At 44.5% G+C, this 27,930-nt stretch overlaps 1 protein-coding gene across 3 annotated transcripts in view; it reads right to left on the reverse strand.

The window, feature by feature from the left end:
• The window catches only part of GBE1 (1,4-alpha-glucan branching enzyme 1), a 1,374,432-nt gene that overhangs the window by 288,457 nt on the left and 1,058,045 nt on the right, over positions 1–27,930 (reverse strand). The window lies entirely within an intron of this gene.

The following is a 27,930-nucleotide window of genomic DNA, read 5'->3' on the forward strand; positions in this document are numbered from 1 at the left end:
AAGTCGTTTTTGGCACTTCTTGTTGTGCCAGGTGGCAAACAGATCCACGTGGGGGTGATGCCACCTGTTGAAGATCTCCTGAATAATGAGGTTGCTTAGCTGCCACTCGTAATTGTCCACTCCCAGCCTGCTGAGCCTGTGTGCTTCCAGGTTGGATTCCCCGGGGAGGTGGTCTGCCGTGAGGTAGATGTCGTTTTCCAGGGCCCACTTCGACTTGCTGATCACCAGTCTGCACAAAGGAGGGGATCTGGTGCCTCCTTGTTTATGACGTAGTACATGGTGGTCGAGTTGTCTGTCTGGATGAGGACAGCCTTGCCCCTGAGAAGTGGGAGGATTGCTCTAAGCGCTAGCCAGATGGCGTTCAGCTCCAACCAATTGATGTGGTATTCCTGCTCCTGTCGAGTCTAGGTGCTGTGGACTGAGAGATTGTTCAGGGTAGCTACCCAGCCCTCGAGCGAGGAGTCTGGTGATGGTGGCCTGCGGAGAGGGCGGCCGAAAGGTTCTCTCCGTCTGTAGGTTGCAGTCCATGGATCACCATGTTTGGTCCGGGTGGAGGAACGTTGATCATCTCGGATTACGAGCCCCGCTCCGGATTCCATGAGGCTGCAGAGTGCATCTGAATCCTCCTCATCCTTAGTCTCGTATGCGGCACGGCTAATAGGGCCGCTGCCAGTAGAGCCAGCAGATGCTGGTACCACCACGCTAGGTCACTTCTCTGCTGAGGAAGTGGGCAGTGGCCCTCTTGATGGCCAAGATTCTGTCCTCAGACGGGAAGACCTTCTCGGAGCACATGTCCCAGATGAGGCCCATGAATGTCAGTCTGCGTAGGCTGTAGCTGTGACGTCTTGAGATTGACCGAGAAGCCCAGATCGTGCAGTGTGTTCATAAGGGCATTGGAAGAGTGGTGGAGCGCTTCTGAAGATGTAGCCCTGACGAGCCAGTCGTCGAGGTATGGGTAAATGTGGAGGCCCTGCGCTCTGAGGAGGGCTGCCACAGCATTCAGGAGTCTGGTAAAGACCCCGGGGGTCGAGATGAGGCCAAATGGAAGGACTTTGTATTGAAAATGGTAGCCCATGATCCTGGACCATAGGAAAGAACAATGGGGCTGCCAAATCGGGACGTGTCGGTTTGCGTCCTTCAGGTCGAGGGAGCACATCCAGCCTCCCTTGTCCAATGTCTCCGCTATAAAAGCTGGCGTAACCATCTTGAATTTTTGCAGCGGTAGGGAGAGGTTGAGGGTGGACAGGTCCAGCACCACAGTCAGGCCCGTCTGGTTCTTCTGAATGGCATAAATCCTAGAGTAAAATCCAAAGCCTTGCTGGGAAGCTGGGACTTCCTCCACTGCCTGGCTCTCTATGAGTGACCGTATCTCCGCCAAAAGAGTTGCTGTCCCAACCTGTGGGAGTGGAGGGGAGGAGGGAGGAGAGGCTGGGATTGGAAGGCGGTACCCCCTGGATACTATGGAGAGGATCCAGTGGTCCACGAAATTCTGGCACCAGAAATGTGCATGGAGAGCAAGCCTGCCCCCCACCGGAGATACGTGGACCCAAAGGGGCGTGTCATGCCTTCTTTCCATCGGAGGCTGTCACTGACCATGGAAAAAGCCCTTACTCCACACACCCCCCCTGCCTTTCTTTTGTTTGTGCCGGCTCTGAGACGGCGAACAGTCCGGCTGCCTGGATCTGCGTTCCTAAAAGCCGCAGAACCCTCCATATGTACGACCACTTTCCGAGCACTGCTGAGATTGGGTGTTCGATTTGGGCTTGGTCTTTGTAAGAAAGGGAATGGATAAAGACTTTGCCGTTTGTGAGCTGTTTCTTTTTGTCCAGCTCCTCATCCGTAGAGGAGTGGAAGAGGGCCCCCCCCCTCCTCGAACGGTAGATCTAGAATGCGCTCCTGGACATCCGGGTTGAAGTTTGTTGCCCGGAGCCAGACTGTCCTTCTCATATCCGTGGCAATACAGATGGCACGGCCTGAGATCTCAATATGAGCCACTGTGGATTCCATGAGGTCATGCTCCACCAGCTTGGCTTCAGCTAGTCCCACTTTAAAACGTGACTCGCTCTGGGTGGGGAGTTCCGGGAGGAAGTCTGCAATTTCCCGCCATAATCTCTGGTTGGCGGCAGCCAGCATGGCATCAGTGTTGGCTTGACGTAGATGTAAAGAGGCGTTGGAATAGATTTTCTTGCCATATGCCTCCAAGATCTTCTCCTCCTTGCCTAACAGCGCCGCAGAGGAAGAGGCCGAGGACGACTGGGGCTTGGAGTATAGTGATGCCGCAGTGATTACCGAAGAGTGTGGCTGAGGATGGGCTGACATCAAAAGTGTATCCCCCCTACACCAGCCTGAACTTGGCGTCGATTCACCGGCTTTGCCGAGTGGGGTTTGAGCCAGCCCTTCTTGGCCAGGGAGACTACAGCCATCTGCATAGGAATCCCCGATTTGGCAGAGGGGCGTCGCGCGAGGACTTCGGCCAGAACCCTCTCAGCAGGCTGCTCGACCTCAGGCTGGGGGAGCCCAGGTACTCCGCCAGACCAGCAAGAAGTTTGTGCAAGGCCCGGGCTGAGGATGGTGTGTCCGGATCCTCCTCCTTATCCGTATCCTGCAGATCTGGAGGATCCTGTGGAGGAGTAGTAGTAGTTGGCGCCGTAGGCTGGGGTACAGAGCCCGCGTGGTGTGTGTTCTGCCGAGAGGCAGAAATTACATCTATTTCCAAAAGTGCAAGACATTTACATTTAGGGTACGTATTGATTTTCATATGTAACAGGCCTCTTCTAATAAACAGATCACCTCTAAGAGATACCAACCCCAGTTCCAGTCTTAGATATTCCATAGGGGTTGATTTGCTCAACCTTCATATATGCTTCCAAAAAGCTCCTTCAATAAGACTCAGCCAATTGAAATCTTTCATAGCCAATGCCTCCAACCCATATAGCACCATCGGGATAAAACATTGCTTATAGAGGGTACTGATTCCCACTAATGAATACCCAGCAGTATTTTTAGCAAAATTACATATTAGCTGTGTCATACAGAGTGCCTGGGTCTTCTTAATTGCCACTATGTGTGCATAGACCCTGCTACCGCTCATCTCAAGCCCCAGGTAGGGATACAATACTACGTAATCAACCTTTCCGATGGTAGTCTGAAAATCAAGCAATTTCACTTTCTTTGCTGAAACGGCCATTATCTTAGTTTTGCCTAAATATATGCACATCTCATTGGCTGCCGCATATTCGATCAAGGATTCAAACATGGCTTTGGCTGCCATATAAGCATAATTCATCATTAACAAATCATCGGCATACATCATGCAAGGGACACTACTGCCACCAACCTTGGGGTATGATCCACAATTTGTCAAAATACAGGTCGGCAGGTCCGTGGTCAATATATTATACAGCAGGGGAGCAAGTGTCCCTTTTGACGCATTGACTATCCAGTTTGGGCAGCCATAATCCAGCAATTTATCCCACAACAGATTCCTATTGACTCCGTCAAATGCCGCTTTAAAGTCGACTATCAACTATAGTGTACATCCTCCAGATACCTGTGGGCCATTTATTAAACAGTCTGATATTCTTAAATTATGAATGGTACCACAACCAGGTCTAATCCCGGTCTGGAAAGGGTGCAATATATAAAACTCATTGGCTGCGGACTGAAGCGCCCTCAAAAGGAGGGTGGAGAAGATTTTCCCCGTAGCATCCAGCAAAGAGTAGTAGTTTGCAGGCCGCAGCCGATCAACCCTCTTGTAAACTGGAAGGAGAATGGATTGCTGCCATGACACCAGTATTTGCTGTGTCAGGCAAACCTTGCCAAATAAGATTCTTAATATATGCGCCCATATAGCAGGGTTTTGTTTTAGAACTGCATTGGCCAGTCCATTAGGGCCAGGCACCCTTGAATTTTTAAGTTTGATGATATTCTGATAAATATGTTCAGCAAAGTTAAGCGGCCAACCACCAACCATATATACTGGCTGAGAAGCTGAGATACTCACACCCCCTTGCTTTTGAATGTAATCCGCCCAGTCCGTTTCACCAATGGGATTTATTAAATCGTTTGCTTCGTTCCCCTTTAGCCTTTCCCAACATATTCCAGATATTCTTATGGTCGGCACTAATAAGGGCAGCAAACATTTTTTGCCAATTGGCAAAAAGGATGGAACGCTTCCATCTCTTAAGCCAGCTCTGGTACGGTTTCTTAACATATACAGGCTTATCCACTAACTGGGTATCCAAACCAGCGCTACGTGCTATCCGTATTTCTTTCCGCATGGTTCGCTTTGCATCTCTGTTGGCAACATCACCTACCTGTACAAATTTGTCCCAGGTTGTGCTCTGGGATTTATTGCCTTCTACATCAACCAAGGATGGAGGAAACGGTAAGTATGAGTATTATTTAAATAAAGGAAAATTGTGCACACATGGTTTGGGATGGGTGGAAAGTTTCCCTAAATTGGAGGTCACCCGATTAAAACATTCTACAAACCGTTGCTAACATACGGATGCCTGGGCAATGGGTTAGTAGCGAGGTGCAACTAATATTTTCTCTGTTAATGTACTTTTCTTGATCTACAGCAGTTTTCGAAATACAGGTGAACTAATGTGTTTTACACAATATTTAGGCTTCCCTTAAAGTAATCCTGGATGGGATTCCCCATTTTCTCTCAACTCGGGAAAGGGTAGCCTTTAGCTTGCTTAACTGGTCCAGAGCCAATCACTTAAAATTTTGAGGAATTACTTCTTACTTCTGATCTTGGGCCTTGTTTTGTATGGGTCCATATATTTTCTATCAATTCATCTGTCATGTGTAATTCTCGTTGTTGGTATATGTTTTCTATATTCAACTGGTCACGCCTGCCTGCCCTTCTTAGACTCTCAGTCCACTCCTCCTCCTTCTTTTTCTTCCGCTACCTCACCTTTTGATTTATGCCTGCGGGCATGCTTTGTTCTGCTTTTAAATGGGAGCATTGCTTCCTTTCTCCAGTCTTTAATAGTTTCAAATGCTGCAGGGCGTGCTTTCTTTCTTATCAACACCCTTTCCAAGTTATCTATCCTCGCCATTAATCGGCCACTGATGGTCTTGTTGCTTTCTGGTTTGCCTATGCCAAGTCTCGCAGAATATTATCGCACCCACTCCATACTTCACATACATCTCATACGCCGGCGTTCCCCCAGGTGGTACAATTTGGCCATTTTCCAAAGATTGTCTACCACAGCGGAAAAACCCCGCTAAGGTGGACAATACCCCAGGCATGTTTCAACCTTCCCCTTGGTTAATCAACCTTACCTAGGGCGTTTGATTTTGCAAAGTCAACTCTCAACCAATATCAGGATGCTTTGAATCGGGGAATGACTCACCTGATGAATCAAGTCGTCTGTATACTGACGCACCAAAGGACGTCGTGGCTGCGTTTCTTGGCTTCCACCTCGTTTCGGGATCCTCGCCTCCTTGTTCTCTAGCCAGACACGTCGATCAGGGATCAGATGTGTGCAGATCTGCAAAGGAGTCTCATCACTTTTACAGGGCGCCCCGAACACCTCTTGATCCCGGCTCGATCGTCCCGTCCTCGCCGTTCTCTGCCTTTCTCAATTACGTTACGCGAAGGAACAAGTGGGGGGGAGGGTCCCTGTTCGGGCGCCATCTTGAAAGGGGCCCTTAGGGGACCCTGACATCTATGGAAACAAGGCGGGTCACCACACACGATGAGGCGCCAGACACAAGGTTGTATTCACAAAACTAGGGTTTTATTGCAAAGCAAAAGTCTGAGTTGGCCAGCTCGGTCTCACGCCCCGTGACGTGCATCTCTAGACCTCGAGGGACGCAAGAGAGCGAATTACGTACATCAGTTACATATATACAAAATGCATATCAAACAATCAGCTATGACATGTATAACACCCCTCTTCATTGGGTTTCTTTGAACTTGGTGTGATGATGGACATCTCTGACCACTATGACACCTTCAAACATCTATACTAGTAACAATTTGCAATTCGTGAGTGCGTAGGCATCTTTCGGTTTTTAAATAGAACATGGCGCTCTCTGTTCTTGGAAGCGAACTACATACAGAGGGAGTTGCATTCCAGACCTTGCTATCTATCAGGGGCTATTCGTGTCCTGGGAGCAGACATGCTCTTAGCGGGCTCAGCAAAGGGGGGCTGTTAGAAAAGCATAACTCAAGCCTTTAGCGGTATTATTCTAACATATAACAAGACTGGCTGGCAGCTGTGAAATGATTAAATGCCCTGCGGCTCTGCTTCAAGGCTACGTTAAGGAGGGAGCCGGGCATTCTTCCTGGCGCTGCCTACGTTTGTGTTTCAGCGAAACTCTTGTTATCCTCTCGGCCCTGTGGCCTTGTCCTTTTCATATACAGACAACAATGTTCCACAGTCGAGCAGTCTAAGCGGAAAATTTACTGCAAAGCAATAGGAACAGAAAGCAATGAGCAATGGTTAGAAAACAAAATGGCGATTCTTGTTACATCAAAATGATGTTCATTGGCAAACTCGAAAACCTATATTCTGTCATATCGTGCATGAGACGGTTGGCCCACGGCCACCAGAATGCGTTTGCGGTCTCAAATTAGATTTCTAGACTGACACGCCCAGCACTTATAAATAATGGTAGTAGTGATAGTACCCGCTAGGAGGCTTTGGGAAATGGAGAAGATGCATAAAGGGGACACTGATTTTATGTAAAACAAAATTGTTTGGGTCAAGCATCCTGTCGATTGTCCATGACCAAACACACTTCTGACCTGATCCTCATAGGTAACGCAAGTGGGAGTAATGTAAATACTCTTCCAAGATGACTGCATAATATCAGTCCTTTTTGCCATTGTTAACAAACTGCTACTCTATGATACTGCAGCAAATCACAATTGGGCTTGATTAGCCCTGCGAAAAAATAAGTCTAGCCAACTTCAACTGCTGTTTTAGCAGACCTGTTTTTCTACATATTCCTGACTCAAACCAGCCAACTTCTGGCCTTGCCACACCAAAATAGTATATTGATAGACCTCATTGTAGCAGGAGAATGGGGGAAAAACGGAGTGGTAAATGGTGTGTCAACCTCACCAAATTAAAATGCACTGAACACACTGCAGACTGTGTAAACGGTCCATTTTGTTATGCTGGAATTAGAATGCTAATGGGAGAAATGCATGGACTCAACCACCCCCCTATAAACTGGGGGTAATGTGAAGGGGACTAGAGGATGGTGCAGGAAGGGATAAGAGTTACTGATGGATGCAACTCTATGAAGGGTGGGGGGGGGGTCCACCAGCCAGTGTTTTTACTGCTGTCTTTCTAAATGTGGCTTATTAACATAGATTGGTGTAAATTTAAATCTAAGCAAAACTAACCTCATTGTAAAAATCCCTTGCATTAATACCAATGGGCAGCTACTATAGCCACGGAAGCCTCCCATAGGAGTTCTGTCATAGAAGCAGCCAAACCTACACCAGTTTTACAGATCTCAAGTTATGGTAGAAAAGTCAAAAAGATGAACAGACTGTGCAAAATTGCGAGCACCTCTTAGGCTTCATCAGGGAAACAAATTATTTTACAAATTAATGCACTGTTGCCTCCTCAGACTGCCACCCCACAACGACACCTCCTTTCATTCTTCATGCCACAACTACAGTGGTGGATTTGGTGTCCAAGACGATAGTACCAACACACCGGTGGGACTATGCAGAGGATCCATAACCAAGGAATTTCAGAAAATTCACATATCCAGCATCACTGAGCTGATCAATGGGTCCCACCTTCAATGTACAGACATCTGACCCCTGTAACATGCCATAGTTTCCTCACTCCTCAAGAAGCTATCTGCAGAGCACAGGGAGCGTGCAAACTACTGGCCAATGTCAATCCTTGCGTACATGAGCAACATAGAAATGGTAGGCGACATACTAGATGTTTCATAAAACTACATCCTACTCATGCGATCCTCTTTAGGCAGGCAAAAAAGAGAAAATGAGTTCTAATAAACATCTTTGAGGACCTCTAGGGAGCACTTGATGAAAAACAGCTAGCCTCTTTAATCCTTTTGGACCTTTTTTCCATATGAGGGACACAACCACAAGCTGCAACTCCTGACTGTGAGTATATGGTAACCTCTAATATATAGCGTTACATTATTTGTGACTTCCTCACTGGACACATCCTAATTAGAACATGTTACTTTATGCAAATATTTTATTAAGGGTCCCACCAAGGTGCAACACAACTCCATGCCTAAAAATGTAATCACTCATTTAAATAATATGACACAGGCCTAAGGGGTAAACTCGCACAAACATGTGTTAATGGATAACGCACCAAAATTACACTGCTGAATGTCCTAGCAAAACATCTGATCCTATTACCAGATTTTAAGTATCTTCCTAAACAGAAGGCAATTCAGAAATCTGTGGGGAAAAGGAGGTGCATTCCAACGTATCAAAGCTGGTCCAAGAAAGGAACACTGCTATAGAGGAGAGGCAAAGTTCATGATTATGATTTCAAGGCAAAATAAGTTGTCACCTGATCTGCAGTTTTATGGTGATCACCAGTTTTTTATACACAAATAATTTGGTGTGTATACCTAGACTACCTCCTAAATGAGGCAGGCAACCTTCAAGCAAATCCTTGCCCTCAAGAAGGTGCTTGGGCAGGAATAGGACCAGGAGTAGTCTGGTCAGATTTTATAGCCCCGGCCATGAAATTCGTGGGCTGAGTGATGGGCCGTCTTCCGGTTAGCGAGGATATCTTTGGGTAACTCAATAAGAATAATTTTGGCATCTATGTAGGATTTTACATAAGCTTGTAATAGGAGATGGAAGTAATAACTAGTGTGAAAGGGCTGGTTCACTTTAAGAGTAAAGCATTTCCAAAGTAGTAGATTGCACTAGGAAACTTGAGTGGGGGTTGGGAGCAAAGGGCATTATTGTATGTGAGGATCAAAGACTTTGCTGAAAAAGCAAGAACCCGGGTTTACTATTAAGTTTTCAAATGGTTTACTTTAAAAGTGCGCCAGATATCTTTCAGAGACATCTGCAGGGTGCAACTGGATGTCATGTAGGCTTTGTCTCATGTATAGCAGCCAAAAGATCACTCAGGGCTCCATGTGTACATTTAATGTTGGAAATTATCTCCACCATTGAGGCACTCTGAAAGCCTTAGAGTGCCAACCCACATTCAGAAATGTTTTTAGTGATTAGTCCGAGTTGAGGTGAACCAGTCTAAGACCTGTAACCCTTTGCTGCCAACCATTATCTAGGGATATGTCAGCAAATGCTGCTAAGAGGTGAAGCAGGACCAGCAAACCGCTAGCCCCATCAACCAATGCACTGTAGACCACATCTAGAACCAGCAAAATGGCTGACGCTGCAGATAGGATTACAGCTAGATGGACTGGGCTAAGCGATTGTTCCCAAGAATAAAGTTGCACAGTGCATACCCCCACTTTTTGCAGAGACTTGGCCAGAAAAAGCAAGTTGTCAAAGTCTGATAGTGGAAGCGTTGCCCTGAACGACTGCTTTTCGGTTGGAGGAGTGACCTGCCCGGTCATAGAAGCATCAAGGTGCTTCCTTAAACGAGAGTGATTAGCTGCTGAAGCATCCACCAGTTAAATAAAGGAAAGTGTCCTGTCACTATGGATCTTTGTAGAAGAGATCTGGCTGGAAGAAGGGAATGATGATTATCATTAACTTTGAATGCACAACCATAGTGAAACTAATTATTTTCTGCTAGGCAATATGAACACTTTTTAAGGTAAGAACAGTATCATTTTATCCATATGAGAATGCTGTATAGTTTATTTTTGTCCCTCAAGTTCATTTTTCTGCCATTAGTAGATGGCGTAATTGATTTTACCATTTTGGATTGGAAGTTTTCTCTGGCATTAAAATCTGTTTCTGATTAATGCTGTTCCTTAAATTTAGCAAGGTTGACAGCAGACGGGTATACCCACCATTCTCTTAATGTTCCTGAAATGATGATGCGGGATATAAATGTAAGGTTAAGGGGTCTTGTATAGTGCCTTTTTTGACAGCCTCTTGGTGAATGTTTCTGGAAGAGGAGACCAGAGGAAGACAAGAGAAGAGTCAAGTGAGAACCTTGACTTGTTGATGGGTGCATTCTAGAAGTATCCAATTAATCTGTGCTTGTATGTTTCCAGTGATGTCACTTGGGTTGTTTGTGTATCCAGAGAATGGGGCCGAAGTCTGATTTGCAACTAGCACAGATGTTCAGGGATAGAAGCTGGTTTGAAGAATAAGGGATGGCTGAATGTTATGGGCTACATGTTTTGGAGAGTTGTGCATAGATGGCTGTCCAAGGCATAACTGTGGTGGTGCTAGTACTGGATGTATTGAAAGGTGGATTGAGGAAAGGATGTGTAGGTTAGTTGTTGGGTCGAGAGAGGAATGGGTGGGGAAGTCTTGGACTGACACGATTTTTGTAGGTTGCTAAGCCATAGGGCCTAGGAAAAGGACCAGTGGTATTATCCATTCCTAAAAGAGCTAGGGTGATGAGTCATGGTTATGAGGGATCATTCAGCAAGGAAGGAGGGAACAGATGGATCTCGGTTAAAGGAGGTAACGTCTCACTACAGCGTACTTCGAGTCCCTGGGTGGGAGAGTTGCCCATGGGAAATCTGAGATTTTAGCCCTATGTGGTCCTGCTCCAATTGCTTCTGGTTATCTGGTTAAAGAATGTTTGTAAGGCGAGTTGTTCTACAGCCACAGGCCGGTTTTGTTTTGGTAGGTTTAAGTTTTAGTCAGTAGGTATCTGTCCTTAATAGGTCAATACCAAGGAATGGTCGATGTATACATGTATTGATACTTTGAGTACCATCTGCTTGATTGTAGCAGTAAGGTCCAAACTAATGATTTCTAGTATTGGTGTCTTGTAGCTATTTAAGAGTAGTGGTAACTGGTTGGACACTTTGATGTACGCCACAGTTGATATTGCAGGTGAGGTGTGAGTTGAAGGGTGTTTAATAGGTTGGTCTCATCCTCTTTGAGAGAGATGGCATTATCCAGCATACCACGCTGTCCTGCAGTTCAAGGTCCACCAGTCTTTTTAGGAGGGTTTTTGGGTCATTGTGTCAAATGCTTTTGCCATAATCGGTAGGACGAGTGCATCTGGCTTGTCCGCGCCTTTGGCCTTTACAGTGTTGTAGATTGAGGAGTGCAGCTTCTGTCCTCTTTGGTTGAATCCATGTTGTCATCTGTGGAAGATGTTGCCTGTCTCCACATGGTCCCGCAGTTACTGATAGCATGACCCTCTACAGAATGTTTTCTGAGAAGGAAGGTTTTGGGATAGAGCAGTTGCTTGCCAGGTTGATTTTGTTCACTGTGGGCTTTTGAAATAAAGGCATGACGCATGCAGTTTGAAGGGCGCCAGCAGCGAGTAACCCGGCAAAGAGAGAGCAGTCTGATGAGGCAACAGCAGTGTGGGCAACAGCAAAGCCGCACTGCAGCACCAGGGAACACCAGCATGTGGGCCAAGCCCTCAAAGATTCCATTGACCAGCAGTGACATAACGGGGAACCAATACCCTACCCTCAGGACAATCTTACCTTGAGACCACATGGGAACGGGTCTCGGGAACACAAAACATTGGCCCTTCCAGACAGCCATTTCAGAAGCCTGGGAAACCCACACAGAGAAAGTGGTTGAGGCCTGGCCCCCGTTTTACAAATGTTCCTTTCACATACATGCACTGGGTGGAAAAGGCAGGGCGCGATTGGTTTGGGAAAGTTACCCATTCACAGCAGAGTGAGGTGGGGGTTATTCAGGGGACAGGAACAGTGTTCCAGTGAGGTCAGAGGTAGAGGTGGAGCATGACCAAGATGACCCACAAGAGGATGGAGGGAGAGGCGGCTTGTGGAGATGATTGGGGGAGCGGGTGGTGTATTGGTTTAGGAGAGGAAGTGGTTCTGAGTGTGCATGGTTGTGTGGCAAGTGTGTAGACCGGGTAGTGTAAGAGAGTGACTGTGAAGTGAATGCATCAGAGTAAAAGGAGGGCGTTTGAGAAGCTGTTTGGAAGAGGGATTTGAAGTGTGGGTGAGGGAGTAGAAGAAGGAAAGTGGAAAAGTGGAAGGAGTGACATCAAAGGGTGGAGGTGATGTCTAGGAGTGCGAACATCTACTGGATAGAAGGGTGGTGCGATGAGTAAGACTGGGGGGAGAAGAAGAGAGTAGGGGAGGAAGAGGCGCTAGTAGGTGTAAGGAGCCTGAATCATACAGGGTGTTTGTAAGGCACTAACCCACATCACAGTATATCACAAACGAGCTAGAATAGGGACAGCTAGGAAGTCCCTGAGTGAGTTTAGTCGGCCTGCTTTTATATTACCGTCTTTCGAGCAAATCGGCGCTTTACACAGTAGGGTGCAACCTTCAATAGCACTCACCCTGTGGTGTAATGACACCTGGGCCAAGGAGGTCCATTAGAACATGAGGGTATGGTCCCTTAGGGACCCTCAAACCTTCAATAAAAACCCTTGAACGACTTTAAAGCTGGTGTGATTTGTTTTGACATCTGTAGCAGGTGTTTCCTTTTATCAACGACCTGACCTTGTAGGGTGAAGGACATGCGACTCAGAAAGATAGCTCTGCACTGTAAAGCCGTAACATGTTGGGCGCAGTGCTACTCTTAGTATTATTGGTTGTACCACTATTGTCTTTAAAATAGTACTTGTGACATTATTGCTACTGATACTAGTAGTACTACAATTGGTAGATTGGCAATTGCTACTACTACTAGCACTGCTACTTCTGTTACTGCTACTGTTGATGGGGCAACATGAGCAAGTAAAAAATAAAAGGGAATATTTTTCTTTGCCCTTATTAACAGATCAGCAGATTCTAGCCTTACTCCTTTGTGTTATTGCACAGACATTATAAGTAACACTTTCCTGGGAGAGGAAGTAATTTCCGTTAACACTTGTAGCTTAAAGAAACAAACACCAAAGAGAGAACTATAGATGTAAGGACAGTCACAAATATTTAATTGTAGAAATCGGTGTCATTATTTCACTGTAACCACAATGAGAGGGATGAATAGTCTCCCCGTTCACACTCAACGGCGAACAGAAATACTTGGAACTGAAAAGTTTCTATCCCAAAATGTAAACCAAGTCTCCCGGAACAGCCATGTCCCGATCTATATTAACAACCTTCAATTGCTTTTAAACACAAACCCTTCCTTAGCGTTATTAAGGTAGTGTGTTTTGCAAAATATATTGTGCTGTCAAGTGGGATTGGCCCTCACATCCATTCTATGCTAAATACATGATTTTGTGTTGGCAAAAATGAGTGATGTGAGGACATTTCATATGCATGTTCATTTGATTTTCAGCGTTTAGTTCATGTTCAGTGTCTGCATCTAGGCAATCTGATAGCATACCATTCGTCAAGCTGTTTTATCACCTCCTTGGTTGATCTTTAATTTACACACCTTCAATACCCAATGTTTCAACTTCTTGTTGAGCATGATTTGCATTCCTATGTACACCCATTGTGCAAGGTCTGTTTGATTCCTCGAACATGTTCCTGAATTGTATCCTTCAATAACGGGATTGTTCTTCCTACAAATATCTTGACACATCGATACATCAGCATAAACAAAATAAATAGCATGTGATACAATCTTCAATTACATATGTATGGTTTCTGGGAATGTTGATAATGCATGTTTTCTTCAGGTAATGGGGACATGCTGTCGACATCAACGTTTGAAAATACACTTGAGTTTGGATTTCAGCCATGTGCTTTCTTCGCTGCCTTGGGTTTCATGTAATTAGTGCTTAAAATCTTTTATAAACTTTGAGCTTTAGAAAGTTACCACAGGTTGATTACTCCACTCACTAAGGCATTCAATTTTAATATAGGCCAATGTTTAGTTTCTGAAACATATACTTTTCTGATCATATAATATCATCTTTCTGACCTTTATTGCCATGTCTCTTTCTGGTTCAATAGTTGTGCTCTACGTATATTTGCCACAAAGGTCTTTGCTTTGTCTTTGTTTAGAGTCTAGAACTGTGTTGCATCCTTTTGAATTGATCCTTCACAAATGGTGGCCCTGCTTGTATTTGTTCATATCACAGAGGTTTCTTTGTCGAATAGGTTTCTATGCCTGCTGGATTCATGTACGATAGTTGCCAGATTATTTGCATTGCATACATCTTTTACTATGGTTATTTTCTATGCATGCTAAGAATTAGTATGGCAGCAAGCTGCAATGCAGAAGAAACATGGAGGAGAAGGCACTATTGTATCATGGCACCCATCTTTAAAACTGCCTTAACCTGCCCCTCTGAGTAATCAAACAACAAGAGATGAGTAAACGCCTAAATCCCTTGTTCAGGTTAGACTTCCGGCTCTTATACTATGAATGCAAACGCCCCCATCACCGATTTAACTTGGGCCCCACCACTCAAAAGTTCATTCTTGTGCCCCCCACCCCACGTATATCCAGTAGATAATCATCATTGTATCAACCAACTGACCCTTTCACAAAGTCTGCCTAAAAGAACTGAAGATGTGGCCCATTGCTTCACTCCACCCCCTAAAGGTGGGCTGAACCATTTTCCATGCTAGACTGCTGCACCCTGCGTCTGAAAGGCAACATGTTTAGTGTGTAACAAATCTAATTAGACCACTAAATCCATAAACGACAATGACAGACAAACTCCAATATCTGTAATGTCAGAGGAGGATATCTTGAACCCAATAGTGTTACAAAGTGGAATATGATCCTGTTGACTGACAGCCCCAAATCAATCAAGTCCCTGAGCAGGTCCTAACTAAGAAAAGTCTTCAACAAATCTTCAGCCTTGCATTGAATAGCACATTGTGTGGATTGTAGCAAGACCAATTTAGGCATTGAGCCCCATTAAAAACAGACTATCTGCTTAGCAGAGCATGTTTCAAGGTAACCGATATTTTAATGTGGGACTTTTTTTACAGGACCAGAACAATGCAGTGTGTTTTGGAGCATGTGTAAAGAGCTGTTCTGTGTTTAACAATGCTCAATATGGACACCATTCCTGTACATATGTTCAGTTTCTTGAACAACCTATGTAGTGATGAATCGCTTCCAAAATCGTAGTATGCACCATGAACCTTTTGACTTCTTTCAAAATCACTACTGCACGCAACATCGCTTCTAATGCATGGTTGTTATACTGTATGTATTGAAATTGACAATACCGCTCCTCTACCCCAGCCGTCCTTGCCAAAATAATCACATCCGTGAGGTCGGGAAATGTATATTGATACAACCTCAAAATGACATTTAAAATCCAGAGTCTCCACCTGCCTTTCGTCCTACTCCCCATCAACTTGTCCGCCTGGAAGTGTGCTCTGTTGGGCCCAGCTTTATATGGAGGGCAATTCATATAGCCCATGACCTTCTCGAACATGTAGGATTCCCACAAAGTCTCTTATCACATTTCTTCTATGATTTTGTCTTTAGATTTTCTGACAGATGAAATAACATTGTTTGAAATATACATGGAAACAATACAGCTCGTAAAATGTGCTTTTGTATAATTAATATTTTGTAACATGCCTTACACCAGAGACCAGTCTCTAAGCACGGAACCTGGATTCGAACCGGTCTGTCTCAGCGTTGTCTTGCTTCCATGGCAAATGCGTTGCCCCTGTGCTATCGTACAGGCCCCATACCTTCATTGCGTGCAATCATTTATGGGCTATGGTTCTGCTTGTATATTCACTGTAAAACACAATCCTTGTGCTACATATGTACATATGGTCCTGCTTTGCAACATGTGAGACTTCTCAGCCTGAAATTTTAGTGGGTACATGTAAGCATTTGTGATTTAAACGGGGTCAAATAAGTGGCACTGATTAATACAGCTAGCAAGTGTAAACCACATGTAACATATTACAAGATTTTCTTTCAAGAATATTGCTTGATGTTGGTTGCCTCCGAGCAGCATGCAACAATGGAAACGCAGCTTAAACGTCATATTGGAACTCTGAATTCTATTGGAGCTATTGCATGTACTCCTAGGTACATCCTCTTTGCTGCCACTAGTCGTCCCTTGAATGGGGACCGGACCAGTGCCCTCTGAATAGCAACCCCTCAAAGAAAATATAGCAGCTGTGGTGCCTGTTTCAGCACACCTGCGTGACGCGCCAAAAGCCTCTTTGGCATGCCAAATTTTGTTATGATTTTCGTGCATCTCTTTCCCCCATTGCCCCGCTGGCCACTGTTCAAAGTTTGTCACTTATGGGTGGCCCTTTTTCTGTTTTGAAGCCAGACCCCTTGTCTTTTGAGTGTCTTGTCCCAAAACGTTCATGGTGTGCAAGCACGCTGAGACTCTCTACCCTGCAAGTCTAGTGTTTTATTCTTGGTGTGATAAATCCTGCGGATCCCTTACTAAACCCCTGCCTACAGCCTATTCCCAGGTGACCAGGGAAAGGCAGACGCTTCCTGACCCTGGGGGTGGTGGCTCTGAGGGACGATCACCTGGGAGGAGACGAGGCTCACAGTGGCGAGATAATTCTGTGGGTTGAGATGCAATATTTGCCTCCAAAAGGGAAGAACCTCTTTCAGGTCTCAAGGCATTTAATAGCTTATTGTCGTTATGATTGGTCTAAACCCCAAATTGAACATCCTGATGTGGGCAAAGCTAATGTGAAATCCATAAACATTTTAAGAAAGGAAAGCCCCCGTGAAAACGTATAAAGTTAGACGTCTTAACTCCTAGAGATACAGCGAAAGGAAGTATATAAAGAGCTTAAATGAACTGCATTCCCCTTTTCAAGTAAACTTCTGTGATCTTTCCTTAAATACATTTAAGAGAAATAAATCTAAGTTTAAAAGTAGAAAGCTGACTAGAAAACATCATTTTGTTGTTGATGTTTAAGTCCCATAAAAGGACTGGGATGCGGAAGGAAGCTCAAGAGCAATGTTGCAGGAGTAGTCAGCTTGTTGAGGCAAATGACTCACACTTGAGGGAAGCAGGGGAGCTTAAAAGGCCCCCCTCAGGTGCAAGCCATTAGATGGAGGTGTAACTGGAATAGTACCAGGAGCGGAACCAACAGAAGAGCATGCTGTTTGCAGTCCAAACAGAAGTTGTTGGAAGGAAAGGATGCCGGGACCACTGTGAAGCAGATTTCAGCTGCTGGTCCTGAGGGGGTCCATTTCCCCCGAATCTGAAAAACACAGGTTGCGCAGTGGAAATCGCGAAGGACGACATTTCCCCATGTGCACCTGATTGCAGAGACTGCGCAGCAAGGAGCCTGCCGGAGACTGTGGCTAGAAGTTGGTGTGCAGCCGAGGGTCTCCGGAGCAAGACCTGCTCCATGACTGAGCGGCAGGAACAAAGACCAAATCAGCAAGGAAGTGTCTGTTCAAAAGAAACCAGAAGCAGTTGAAGTCCTGCGGTACGCAAAGGGAGCAAAGACCGAAGCCGGTGAGAGTTACTGAGTGTTCCGATCCCTTGCACGAATGAAGGCAGGCAACTGTAGCCAAGGACAATCACTCATGTGCGAGTGAAAGGGCTGTTAACACGACCGTTGACTGTCAGATAATAGAATATAACAAAAGTAGTAAGAGAAGCTCTCTACAAGAACTCGTGTGTGAATGAAACTTTCTCAATCACTCTAATTGAATCTTAAAACTGAAGAAAATAGATGGACTAATTGTGTGTGCTTAAGTGATCCTGATGAAAAGGTTAACTAAACATTCATTTATGAGGCATTGGAAAACATTGTAGCACTGAACTTAAGTGACTGAAGTTTAATAACTGTGAGTTCCAGGGAACAAGCATTGCCCAAAGCCAAGAGTGCAACAAGCATTGCCCAAAGCCAAGAGTGCAACAAGCATTGTCCAAAGCCGGAGTTGTACAAGCACTGTCCAGAGCCAAGAGAGACTAAGAACGTTGCATACCACTCAACATATGGGACCATCAGGAAGAGAAGGGCAAATGCATTTTCTTAGAGGGGTGAAGCTTGTTGATTGTTACAATTGAAGCTGGTATAAAAACTCACATTGCCAAAGCCAAAAGGAGGAAAAGTAGAAACACATCCTAAAGGGCATTTTGCTTATTGGTGTTGCAGAAAGACCAGAATGGCAAAGAGGCTGGCCTTTTCGAAGGTGAATGTTTAAAAGAAGATGGCCTTGATTACCTGAAAGTGTTGAGATGCACTAAAGTGGATCTTGTCATTTCTGAAGTTGTTGAAAGTCACAAAGTTGCAAACTGTTGAAGTTGTGGTAAACCTTTGGGTTGTAAGTAGATTTAAAACTTCAAGAAGCACTGTTGATTGTGGAACACTACCGGGCAGGCGAGTAGAGCCTCATGGTGAATCCTTGTAGAAGTGAACATGGTATGAGCGTTAACCAGCTGGAAGTAGAAGTGCTGTGAAGTTATCCTCACAAAGATATAAACTGACTTATGGTGCTAAAAGGAGAGCTGAGCAAAGCTAACATTAAAAAGCTGTGTTTCCTTAAATCCAACATTTTGTCTTTTCTATTGACATTTATACGTTGCAGCAAATCATCCTGACCAAGAATATCATTGATTAAGTAAAAACATTATTCAAGGAGGAGGAATCGTTCGTTGGTTGAACATTGAATTAAGAGAACGTTCTTTGACAAGTTGAAAGGGCCACAAACTGTTGGACAAACCCAGATTTCCTTGTTTCTTTTTGTTAAATATTGAAACTCAATCCAACTTGAAACCTGACGTAGGGGAGTTCACCCAAGTTATAAAGAGAGACTGTGAATACATTTCAAATGAAGTTGTTTTGTGAATTGCCATATATTTTCTTGTATATTTTATGTACAAGTGTGTGGGCCAGAGAACCTTTGTTAGAGTATTTCAGTTAGTTCATTTTAGGTAGGGATAGTGAGGTGTTTATTGAAACTTATGATTTAATAAAATGGCATATTTTGAGAAATCTAAAAGTTGTCCACCTCACATTTGACTCATCACATTGGCTAAATTAAAGGGCTTGGAAAATCATTGGGGTATAAAGGAGCGTGTAAGCCAAGCTGCATGCTTTGTGATGCAGCACCAGTTTCCTAAATGATTGCGCCAAACTGCACCAGACACACACCCAGGCTAAGCACCTCTACCATGGACGTATCATAATATTGGTTACAGACTGGGAAACCCCCTTGAACCGTAGGTTTTGTAATTCAAGATAAGGGAGGCTGGTGGCCCTCAGCTACTGTATCAATGCTTTCCATTTCACTGGACTTCATTGCCACTTTACAAGGAGATTCTTTACTGGGAGGTACCGCCTCAATTTATTTCAACTGTCAAGCCTTCCATTTTAGAGCAAGATGCACATAATCTGCACATAAAATGTGACTTGGGGCTGGGTGGAGGAGGGAAGGGAGTCTCCATTCCTTGAAAGCCCTCTGAGACCCAGGAAACATTTGCCTATTGTTACAGACCACCATTCTACATTCCCACCTATGCCTTCCTCAATATTGGACACGGTCCATGAACCTCCTATGTCGTACATGTGGTCCCTGTAGTTCTAAATCAAATTACTTTCTGAAGAGCCAACTCAATTGTTGTAATCTAGCGCCCTACAACATAAGCAGGACCTCTGGTTGGACAGGATCCAAAATGTGACATCCTCACAAATCAGGTCTTCAGGGGCATTCTGTGAAATTAACTCTACTCAAAAAGTCACTACAAGCTTGAGGAGTGCACCCACCTCATTTGCAACCGGCACCTTAATTTCCTATTCCTGCACCACTAACGCTTCCCAAGCTAGTGCCCAAGGGACCCAATCTGGTGGGACCAATTAAGTGAGCCATCAGATTAACAGGACTTGGATGAAAAAGTGAGTGCAATTTCCCTCTTCTGCAATGGCTTTTAACACCCAAGTTTTAAGTGTTAGTTAATTCCTCTTCAGCAGAATATTTTAGTGTAATAGATTTGAAGAACGCATTCTTTAGTATTCCAGTGGACAAGGACAGTAGATACTTGTTTGCGTTCACATTAGGAGGACGATCATTTACATTTACACGGATTCCGCAAGGTTATACGGAAAGTCCAAGTATTTACAGTAGAGCATTAAAAGAACAGCTAGACATGCTGGAATTACCCGTGGGTTGTGTATTTTTGCAATACATAGACAATTTATTGCTAGCTTCATACACAGAGGAGATTTGTAAAGAAAGCACTGCATTGCTACTGTCACACCTAGCGGCACATGGCCATAAAGCTAGTTTGAAGAAATTTCAGTACAATCGAAGGGAGGTAGTTTACTTGGGCTACCTACTTTCGAAAGGAGGGAGAAGACTAACGCCAGAACGCATAGAAAGTATTTCTTGTATGCCTATTCCAAAGACACAAAAAGGAGTCAGAGCCATAATAGGCATGGCTTCATATTGCAGACAATGGATAGGTAATTTTGCGTTGATTGTGAAACCATTAGTGAATTTGACTAGAAAAGATGCGGTTATGCCTTTGCAGTGGGATGAGGAATGTCAGAGAGCATTTGATGGATTGAAAACTGCATTATGCTCAGCCTCAGTTTTGTGTACGCCGAACTATAAGAACATTTTCAGACTATTTGTGTGTTAAAGTTAAGGATGTGCATTGGCGGTTTTGACACAGGAACAAGGTGGAAGAAATAGGCCGTGCCGCTATTTTTCTTCTGCACTGGAACCGGTAGCGTGCGCACTACCACGATGTTTGCGATCTGTTGCGGCGGCTGCTGCGACAGTGAAACAAACGGAAGGGATGGTATTGGGGGGGCACACTTTAATTCTGGTGGTGCCACATGCCATAGACGTTCTATTAAATAGAACACAGACGCAACACCTCACCTCTGCTAGATTGACAAGATATGAGATTATCTTGTTCGCGCCCCATATCCAAATTATGAAATGTAGCGCTTTGAATCCTGCAGAATTAATGCCATTAACCATAAAAGAAATTGGGAAGAATGAATCACCCCCCCCCCAACGATTGCTTAATGGTCACTGAGGAAGAAACCAAGGGGAGAGTTGATTTAAGTGTTATATTCCACAGAAAGAGCCAGATGGAGTTATTTTGTGACGGCACATGTTTTAAATTACCAGGTAGTGTACTAGAGGGTAGTTCCCTACTCTGTCAAATTTGGGGCCTGGGTCCTAAATACCTTCAACTCTCTCTTCCCAAATATCTTCCTCCCCGAGCCCTTCGCTCATCCGCCCCGAGCCCTTCGCTCATCCGCCTCCAACTCCCTCATGGTCAGCCGCTTCTCGAAGCAACGAGCTGGGGGTAGATCTCTCTCCGCGGCAGGGGCCTCCCTCTGGAACAGCCTTCCTGCCTCCCTGAAACTTGAGGAGAACCACCTCCGGTTCCGGAAGCACCTCAAAACCTTCCTCTTTGCTTCTGCTTTCTCTCTCCCTCTCCCTCTCCCCTGCTGAACAGCTAATTAATTCTTCACTAAACTGCACTGATCCTGCAACTGGACCACTCTAAACTGCCTTCGGTCCTGGTCCCAGTCACTGATCCCCTGGAACCCCTCTGCACTACGGGACTGTCTCTGTATCCCTACAGCCCCCCCCCCTTCCCCAGCACTTGTTCTGCACTTACCTTGCACTTGCCACTAGCTGGCCCTTTTTTATTTATTACTTACGCCACTTACCTTTACTGCACTTCCCCCCCTCCCCTTCCCCTTGCACTTTTCCCCCCTCCCCCACCCCTGCACTTGCGCGATCTGAATGACACCTGGCCTAGTAGGATTGTTTGTTTTGTCTCCCCTTGTTCCTCCCCTCCCTGCCTCGTCGCGCCTTGAAACACCTGTGTATAGGTGCGTTACAAATACCATATCATATCATCATAAGAACTGGGAAATTACTGAAACACAAAACAAAAGTGTCCTGACAGGTTCACTAGACATACATATAAATTCTATTTATAGTAGTCTCCTCAATGCCAAAAGTATGGCACAAACTATCTGAAATAGTTCCTAGGTATGATTTTTATAATTTTATGTGTCCACCTAAGTCTTTATTGGGATAACTCTTTCAAATCCACCATTTCATACTTCCGTTTAAGAATTTATACAAAAGTAACTTTTTTATTATTTGTTTGTTATTATTGCTCACAAGAGAGGTCTATAAGTTACCAAGCACAATTGGCTAAAAGTAAATTCCAAAGCAAGCACAATCTGTACAGAAATGGAACGTCAGATGGGTATGTTAATGTACACAATTTTTCATATAGAACAAAATACAATTATTTATACACATTTGAAAAGAACATTTGAAAAATGGAAAACTTTCTCTAAACAGTCAACACAATGTGAATATTGGAAATGGAAGGTCCCCTCTCGATGTTTGAAACCATATTTAGCTGAATTTTAAATTTTCAGTTCAGTTGGGGGCATTTCCAATTTGCTAGCTAAGCTCAAGGTCTACTAGCTGAACTCGTTTTTTGTGTTAAATTACCAGATGGCACGACAACTGCTGCATACGCTATCACTACCCTAGAGAGTGTTGTAGAAAGTAAAAGAATCCCCTATAATTCAGCATAAGCCGCGGAAATCAGCAGTAACTAGAGCCTGCGAGATTTCTGAAAATTTGAATGTGAATATATATACTGATAGTGAGTACACGTTTGGAGTGGTTCATTACTTTGGACGACTCTGGGCTGAGAGAGGGATTCTGACATCACATGGTGCCAGAATTCAACATGGCCCTTTGATTGTACGATTGCTGTCTGCACTCACGTTTCCAAAGCGCCTAGCAATAGTGAAATGCGAGGCACATACAAAAGTAACATGTAAAATAGGAGAGGGAAACGTGTTTGCAGACAGGATTGCGAAACAAACTGCCACTGATTTGAATACCAAGAAGATGACGGTTCAGACAGAGGAAGTACCCTGTATGATAGAAGATGGAGTTGCGACTGTCAAAGAAATGCAGGCCAAGGCTACGGCCGATGAAATACAGGGATGGGCAGAGGGATCTGCTGAGTTGGATTTGGAGGGTTGTTGGGTGGACAAGGGAACTAGAAACTGGATGTTGCCAAATTCATATGCGACTGCGATGGTCACAATGGCCCACAGCCCTACGCACATCTGTGCCAAGAAAATGATACAGCACCTTTCTACGGTATGGCAGAATGCAAACATAAAAAGTAATGCAGAGAGGTTGGTGCAGAACTGTATTACGTGTTTACAACACAATGTAGGAAAGGGAACAGTGACTCCAACAGGCAGTTTTGGCCCGCCCTCCATGCCGTTTGAGGTAGTCCATTTTGATTTCATAGAGATGGAAAGGTGCCAAAACTTAAAATACGTCTTGGTGGTAATCTGTGCATTCAGTAAGTGGGTGGAGGCATATCCTTTAAAAGACTGCACAGCTATGACTACGGCAAAAGTAATGTTGAAGGAGTATTTTTCAAGATTTGGCTTTCCCCGTGTCCTATGGTCCGATAATTGACCATTTTGTGGGTGCAGTGGTATTACAGATGTGCTGGTCCCCAGATTGATAGATTCCATAGTTCAAGGCATCCGAGTTCTGCCGGTCTTGTGGAGAGGCACAACAGGATCCTTAAATCAAAGATTAGCAAGATTTGTGCGGGAAGCAAGTTGAGTTGGGTGGATGCATTACCAATAGCACTATTATGCATGCTTACGTCTGTACAGGCTAAAACTGGGCTCTCCCCATACAAGATCATAATGGGGAGGCCGGCAAATGTTTGGTGCACACCTCAGCCAAAACGACTCAGTCAGATAGAACATCATGTGCTTAGTACTTATTGTGGCCTTTTAATGCAGAAATTGAGTTTGATTCATCAGCAGGTGCAGGAGGCATTACCTGTGCGGTATACCGGTCCGGGGCACGCGCTGGAGCCAGGAGACTGGGTGCTGCTAAAAAACTTCAAAAGAAAGTCATCATTAGCACCCAGGTGGCGCGGGCCTTATCAAGTACTCTTGGCGACGCAGATGGTAATACGGGTGGATGGAAGGAAGTCATGGATCCATGCCACCCATGCCAAAAAGATTCCAACTGCACTGAAAGTCTTGCCTGACACTGATGACCAGAAAGACAGCGGTGGCAGAAACTAAAGAAACTTGCCAGTGTGCAGCCACCTGATCTGCCAAAACGTGAAGTGAAACTCGAAACAAAGCCTGAGACGATTGCTAAAGAGGGGGAAGGGCAAAGAGTGCCCCAACGTTGCCAGCAGAATCGACATCACTGCTGACCGACGTGAAATCTGCCTTGGAGATACCAGCAAAACCAAATTGTGTACCCCTTTGGCGCCCACCAGCACGCCAAAGAACGGATCTGCATCATTGGTGCGGCGCACACCAGCACCTACAGAAGCGCCACAGGCTGACTTCAAGCCTGAATCTGAAAGTGCACCGGCACTGTTCACGGATCATACGATACCAGGAGCAAGGCGATACAACCTGCGGCCTCGGAAGACAAAGTGATCCGCATTCTTTTTTTTGGTGTTTATGTCAACCTCTGGTTCAGCTCATGGACGGAGAAGGAACCAGGGGTGTAGAGGAGAGAAGCGTGAGAATTGTGCATGTCGGACAATTAAAGACTCGCGGCTCCTCGGTGCGATCATAAAAGTACACGTGTCCGCAACCAGAGCAAGCACGACGGAGAGAGATATCCACAACGAACTGTGATAGAAGGACGAGAAACATGCCGGGACCGGTTCCAGCCTCCTCCTGCACCAAAACCGCTGAGAATGAGTCAGTCAAATTTAAGAAAAACGCATGAAAAAACAAATTGTATGCTGGCACTAACGATAATAATGTGCTTTATGAGCGTGGTAGCAGCAATATCGACAGCCCTAATATTATGGTGGGTAGAAACAATACACCCATTAGAAATGTTTTTACCAATAATTAATATATCCACTACTGAAAGCCCGGTTCAGGTGATCACTTATACCCTACCCCAATGGAAGAAAAACACCGGGAAGATTTTGGAAATAACACCTTACTTCTGATAATGAACATGACACATGCAATCCTAAAGAAAACAAATTGTTGGGTATGTGCCCATTTACCACAGCATGCCGGAAAGGGAATAGGATGGTATGTGCAGCCATTACCATCAAGTTCTGCATGTAGGGATCTTTAGGTGCAATGTTCTATGGGAAGTGGAATGAGAGTAGTACGGGTCAATTAGACAGAACCAACATGAATGAGTTTGAGGAGATAATAATGAAGCCTGTGGGTTGTTCCATTTTTCATAAAGCACAAGTAATAGCCCCAGAGCCCACAAGGAAAAGTACACAAAAGATAACATGACAAAATAGACGATAGATTGTCCCCGCCAGAAAAAACATCTGTAATGACGTTTCGTGTAAGAACAGAAGGGAACAAAGATGCGATTCCCCCATCTTACACAGTGAATTATAGCCCAAGAACTGTCCCTTTTTGTCTAAAAAAGAAAGGCTCTTTTTCAGTCGGAACATATACTGGTTGTATGAATACAGTGGTACTAAAATGGGAAATAGAACCAGTATACGTAGGTGATCCAGTTTATTTTATATGTGGAGAGAAAGCGTACCCTTGTTGCCCAGAAACTGGGGAGGTACATGTTATCTCGGGCTATTGTTCCCAGGAGTATTCCTCTTGGAAACAGCAGCCATGGCCAAATTATCCAGAACTAGAGTCAAAAGGACTGATGAAGGTGTTTTAATAGCAACTGATGTAGTGAAATCATTCATTCCATTTTTAGGACAGATAGTGAACTCCTATAATATAAGGCAACTGTCCAGAATCCTAAAGAATACAATAAACACAACAACAGATATATTATTTAACATGACGTTGGAAGAAAGAGGAATCGGGTTAATGACGCTGCAAAATAGAATGGCTCTCGATGTAATCCTGGTTGATCGTGGGGGAATTTTCAAAATAGTGGGATCAGCATGTTGCGTTTATGTCGATGACTATTCCCCCACGATATTTGAAGCAATAAAGAAAATGCACGTTCTAAGCTCTGAACTCCCCACGGGGGAAGGGAGCTGGGGAATAGGATCTTGGTTTTGGGGAATACTACGATCTTGGGGATGGAAGTTGATCTCAATATTAGTAGTGGTGTTCGGAATATTCCTAACGTGCTGTTGTTGTATACATTGTTCACCCATAGTTTGTGCAGAGGTAACTGAGGGATGTACGTAAGGATGCATGCAAATGATAAAGAAAAAACAACCTCATGATCGAACTAGCCCAGACCCAAATGAGATGAGTAATGAAAGTTGATGGCAATAGATATTAATGAAGACAATGACGACCACGATAGCATGCGAGACTCAGACATAAGTACTTCAGATTCATCATCACTAGAGGAGGTTTCAATAAATAGATGAGACATTTGGCATACGGCCAAAGGAGGGTTTGTCAGTCTAGAAATGTAATTTGAGACCGCAAACGCATTTTGGTGGCCGTGGGCCAACCGTCTCATGCACGATACGACAGAATATAGGTTTTCGAGTTTGCCAATGGACGGCCATTTTGATGTAACAAGAATCGCCATTTTGTTTTCTAACCATTGCTCATTGCTTTTTGTTCCTATTGCTTCGCAGTATATTTTCCACTTAGACTGCTCGACTGTGGAACATTGTTGTCTGTATATGAAAAGGACAAGGCCACAGGGCCGAGAGGATAACAAGAGTTTCGCTGAAACACAAACGTAGGCAGCGCCAGGAAGAATGCCCGGCTCCCTCCTTAATGTAGCCTTGAAGCAGAGCCGCAGGGCATTTAATCATTTCACAGCTGCCATCCAGTCTCGTTATATGGTAGAATATGTTAGAATAATACCGCTAAAGGCTTGAATTATGCTTTTCTAACGGCCCCCCTTTGCTGAGCCCGCTAAGAGCATGTCTGCTCCCAGGACACAAATAGCTCCTGATAGATAGCAAGGTCTGGAATGCAACTCCCTCTGTATGTACTTCGCTTCCAAGAACAGAAGCGCCATGTTCCAGTCAAAAACCGAAAGATGCCTACGCACTCACGAATTGCAAATTGTTACTAGAATAGATGTTTGAAGGTGTCATAGTGGTCGGAGATGTCCATCATCACACCAAGTTCAAAGAAACCCAATGAAGAGGGGTGTTATACATGTCATAGCTGATTGATATGCATTTTGTATATATGTAACTGATGTACGTAATTCGCTCTCTTGCGTCCCTCGAGGTCTAGAGATACACGTCGCGGGGCGTGAGACCGAGTTGGCCAACTGAGACTTTTGCTTTGCAATAAAACCCTAGCTTTGGGAATACAACCTCGTGTCTGGCGTCTCTATCATGTGTGGTGACCCGCCTTGTTTCCATAGACGTCAGGGTCCCCTAGGGGCCCCTTTCAGGTGAAATCAAGTTGATCCTCCAGGAAGGAAATATATAGTCTCCTGTGGATGACCCAAGCAGTGATTTCTTAATCCCTACAGAGCAGCTTGGAGATGAAATGTCCAAGTCTTTTCCTATCAGCATCTTTAGATTGGCGAAGGCGATGTCCTCAGTTTATCACTCGAGCAAGCACCTGCACAAACCGAACCACTGATTTCACCCCTGAGCACACATACATAACCTCCCCAAAGCATCAGTTCACTGAAGTAAAACAGATGCATTCCAATTGTATGTAAGTGATCAGGTCCTACGGTCAATACAATGTTCCTTTCGCCTTCAGAATTCAGTTGAGTTCTTTAGAAAACCATCAAAATCTACTAACCGAAATAGTAGTTCAGGAAGCATTGTGTAAAGATCGTCTCAGAAAGCTACCTGCTGGAGCGCCGGCAGTTTTTAGCAATTCACATACTTTCAAGCAGTTTCTTTAAAGATACATTATTTACTAGGGTGAAGCACTATACTGTCTTATTTCTGTTAAAGGTACTTAACATTCAACTCTTATTTTAAAGATCTTGGATCTATTAAAAATTCACAGAAAACAACAAGTCTGCAAAAATAGCTTATA

The sequence above is a fragment of the Ambystoma mexicanum genome, chromosome 7p (assembly GCF_040938575.1).
Source record: "Ambystoma mexicanum isolate Mex_15411 chromosome 7p, UKY_AmexF1_1, whole genome shotgun sequence".
Taxonomy (NCBI): domain Eukaryota; kingdom Metazoa; phylum Chordata; class Amphibia; order Caudata; family Ambystomatidae; genus Ambystoma; species Ambystoma mexicanum.